At 42.8% G+C, this 4,387-nt stretch overlaps 1 pseudogene; it reads right to left on the bottom strand.

Moving 5' to 3' along the window:
• Positions 1–2,122: 2,122 nt before the first annotated feature.
• Positions 2,123–3,008, bottom strand: LOC100347435 (transcription factor BTF3 pseudogene; annotated as a pseudogene).
• Positions 3,009–4,387: the final 1,379 nt, after the last annotated feature.

Here is a 4,387-nt window from a genome sequence, read left to right as displayed (position 1 = left end):
CCAGGTTAGGCCAAAGCCAGGAACCAAGAACTCCATTCGGGTCTCCCATGTGGGTGACAGGAACCCAAGTACTTGGACCATCTTATACTGCCTCCCAGATGTGTTAGCAGGAAGCTGTATCAGAAGTGTGGAGCAGCCAGGACTCAAACCAGGCACCCTGATATGGGATGCAGACATCCCAAGGAGTGGCTTAACCCAGGCTATAACACCTGTTCCTATTATTTGATTGTTTGAGTGCCTTATATATTCTGGATATTAATCCTTTGTCAGATGAATAGCTTGCACAATTTTTTCCCCTTCTCTTGGTTGCCTCTTCACTCTGTTGATTTTCTCTTTCGCTGTGCATAAACTTCTTAGTTTGATATAATCCCATTTGTCTACCTTTGCTTTTGTTGCCTGTGCTTTTGGGATCTTATTAAAAAAAATCATTGAACATACAAATGTCTTGTGTTTGCATGTTTTTTCTACTATTTTTGTAGTTTCAGGTATTACAGTTAGGTCTTTGATCCATTTTTTAGTTGATTTTTGTATCAGGAGAAGGGAGAAAGGGGGGGTCAAATCTCAATCTTCTGCATATGGATATCCAGAATATTTTCATCACCCTGAAAGAAACTTTCTATTCCTTTATTTTCATTAGCTCTCCCTTCCCACTCTGGACATTGCATATAAACGGAATCATACAATATGTGGTCTTTTATGTCTGGCTTATTTCACATAGCATAGTATTTTCAGGGTTCATTCACGTTATACCATATATCAATACTTCATTCCCTTTTATGACTAAATAATAATATTTCATTATATAACTAAACTGTTATCAGTTCATCAGGTGAATTGATCAGGTGAATCAGGACATTTTGGGTCATTTCCACTTTTTGAGTCACATGGTAACTCCATGTTTAGCTTTTTGAGGAACTACTAGATGATTTTTCAAAATAGCTGTACCAATGTACATTCCTACCACCAGGGTATCAGCTTTTTGTTTTTTTCCACATCCTTGCCAATACTGGCTTGTTGCTTATCACTTTGATTATAGACATCTTATTAGATGTACCCACTTTAGAAAACAATTTGATAATTACTCAAAAGATTAAACTCCATGCTTTTATTCTCATCTCCCAGAGGTTTTATGTTTTTTTATAAAAAGGTTTATTGAAAGGCAGTGATAGGGAGAGGGAGAGTGGGGGTGGGGAGAGAAAGAGTGGGGAGAGAGAGAGAGAGAGAAATGGATGGATATTCCATCTGCTGGTTCACTCCCCAAATGGCCACAACAGCTGGAACTGAATTCCATCTGGCTCTCCCATGTGGGTGGCAGAGGCCCAAGTGCTTGGGAGATCTTCTGTTGCTTTCCCAGGCACACTAGCAGGGAGCTGGATTGGAATTAGAGCATCCAGGACTGATAGGGGACACTGGTGTCCCAAGTGGAGACTTAACCTGCTGTGCCAAAATGCCAGCCCCAGGTTTTAGAAACATTCGTTTTATTTGAAAGGCAGAGCAACAGATAGAGATGAAAGAAGTAGAGATAATAGAGATAGAGACAGAGACATAGACAGGGACAGAGACAAAGATACAGATAGAGATATAGATACAGGTGATAGAGATCTTTCATCTGCTGGTTCACTACCCAAGTACCTACAACAGCTGGGGCTGGGCCAGATCAACGTCAGGAGCCAGGAACTCCCTCCACATATCCCATGTGGGTGGCAGGAACCCCATTACTTGAACCATTATGTACTGCCTCCCAGGGTCCACATTAGCAGGAAACTGGAATCAAGAGCTGGAGCCAGGCATCAAACTGAGGCACTCTGTTGTGGACTATAAACATTTCTATTGGTATCCCAAGCAGTATGCTAAATGCCCACCCCCTCTGCTCAGTTTTTTTTTTTAAGTTTTTTTTTATACTAGGGAAAGACATTTATTAACCTTTGTTTCAAACTTTATTCCTGGGCTTCTTCCACTTAAATAACTGCAAAGAATGAATTGTGGATAAACAAAAACTGAAAAGAGCTGCGCTGAGGGACTTGAGCATACAAATATTAGAGATCTAGATTCCATCATAGCATAAATAAAATAATTTTTAAAAATCACTCATAATAGACAATAGCAGCTCCCAGTAATCTCTTCAGGTTTTCCTTTCCTCAGAAGTTGACTCCATTGAGTTTGCCTCATTCTTAAGAAGCCTCATCAAGATTCTCCATGAGATCTGGCACTCATCATCATCATCCTCTCCAGTAGCGGTGGTGCTTTTGCATGGACAGATTGGGTAGAGCTTCAGCCAGCCTCCTCAGACTAGTCAGGCTGTCTGCACCGAGCTGGTGAGCTGGTTTAAGATGCTAGGGAGCATTTCTGTGGGCTGCTTTGTCTCAGCGTGGCCTCTAACGGTGAAAGTGTTTGCTGGCAGAGAAGCCTGAATGTTAGGGTTGTTAAAGTGGATCATTGGTGTTGGTTTGTAAACATAGTCACCTCTTCAATATCAGAGATATCGTTTACTCCTAATTTCTTTAGGGACATGTAAGTTTTTTTTTTTTTTTATCAACTGCTCTCGTTATCCTGTGATAATTTTTTCTGCAAGCAGTTCTTTTCCCACCGATGCACAGCTGTGCCTGCAGTTTGGAGAATTTTTCCTGGTTCATCATAGTTTCTTTCATCTTGTCCGAGCAGAAATGGGGTCACGCGGGGGTGTAGGGTTGGTGCTCAGGGTGTTTTGGGCAGACCAGCTGAGATTAAGTGCACACACACACGGGCATGCAAGATGACAGCTAGAGCTTAAACATATTATTTTTAAGTCTGGCTTTCTACACGTTGTATTTGCAAAAGGATAGCCTAATTGCCAGTCAATAATTTGTCAGAATTTGTTCATACACACCTTAGGCCAGTTTGTTGTTGAGTCTTTGCTGATGACATTGTGTGTGGGTTGAGAAACACATTCAAAGTTCAAGGAGCTTCTAAGTCTTCCCTGACATTTACCTTCTCCTGGACTTTGTCACGTCGCCTCTGTGCTTGTGTAATGCCTCACATTCAGCCAGGGAAATATAGATAAGTAGGGTCCATTCCAGTACTCTGAGCTTAAATGTACACTTCCATGCTCATAATCTTTCATGCACATGGACAACTAGGGCTTTGAGTGAGCTTATCAAGCCTCATTATGGCTCAATTATGTTTTGGATATCTTGCTAAACCTTTGACGGGCCTGTTATTCTGTTTGTCCCAACAGTTATCATGACCCCAGGTAACTATGTTGTTGACTTTGCCTGATTGTTTGCTACTGAGTTTACTGTTGCTTTCAACACCCCTGGCCATAGGCTTTTTTTTTCTGTGCTCATTCCTTAGTCAAGTAATTCCCCTCCAGCATACAAGTTGCTGTTTTTTATGACTTGCCCTGCCCTGCCCAAAGGACCTGGGAAGGGAGACAGGAGCAGCCTCAGGCCAAAACACCACAGATTCCCGCCATTCTTAACACAAAGTTCAATAAGCTATTGTAAACACTGCTCTTGTTTAAAGATTTATTTTATTTATTTGAAAGGCAGAGTGACACACAGAGAGGTATCTTCCATCCTGTGGTTCACTTCCCAAAAGGCCACAACAGCCAGGGCTGGGCCAGGTTGGGTCTCCCATGTGGGTGGCAGGGGCCCAAGTACTTGGCCATCCTCCGCATCCTCCGCTGCTTCCCCGGGTGCATTAACAAGGAGCTGGATCAGAAGTGAAGAAGCTGAGACTCGAATTCTTGCTTTGATATGGCCCTTCTTAAACAGTTCTTAATTTTAAAATCTCGGTCTAGAGCCGGCGCCGTGGCTCAATAGGCTAATCCTCCACCTTGCGGCGCCGGCACACCGGGTTCTAGTCCCGGTTGGGGCGCCGGATTCTGTCCCGGTTGCCCCTCTTCCAGGCCAGCTCTCTGCTATGGCCAGGGAGTGCAGTGGAGGATGGCCCAGGTGCTTGGGCCCTGCACCCCATGGGAGACCAGGAAAAGCACCTGGATCCTGGCTCCTGCCATCGGATCAGCGCGGTGCGCCGGCTGCAGCGGCGGCCATTGGAGGGTGAACCAACGGCAAAGGAAGACCTTTCCCTCTCTGTCTCTCTCTCTCACTGTCCACTCTGCCTGTCAAAAATAAAAAAATAAAAATAAAAAAAGAAATAAAAAAAAAAAAGAAATAAAAAAAAAAAAATCTCGGTCTATTTCCAATGTCCTGAAATTGTTGTTTTTGATAGTTTTATACAGTTTCATCATCATTTTAACGAAGAGAGCATTTGTTGAGGTTCTCAACTCTGCCATTCTAGAAATCTCGCCTAATTTTTGTTGTAAAAGACCATTCTTGATTGTTCTTTTTTTTTTTTTTTTTTGACAGGCAGAGTGGACAGTGAGAGAGAAAGAGACAGAGAGAAAGGT

The sequence above is a fragment of the Oryctolagus cuniculus genome, chromosome X (genome assembly GCF_051225735.1).
Source record: "Oryctolagus cuniculus isolate XC-2025 breed Fujian yellow rabbit chromosome X, ASM5122573v1, whole genome shotgun sequence".
Taxonomy (NCBI): Eukaryota; Metazoa; Chordata; class Mammalia; order Lagomorpha; family Leporidae; genus Oryctolagus; species Oryctolagus cuniculus.
This window is presented reverse-complemented; position numbering and strand designations above follow the sequence as displayed.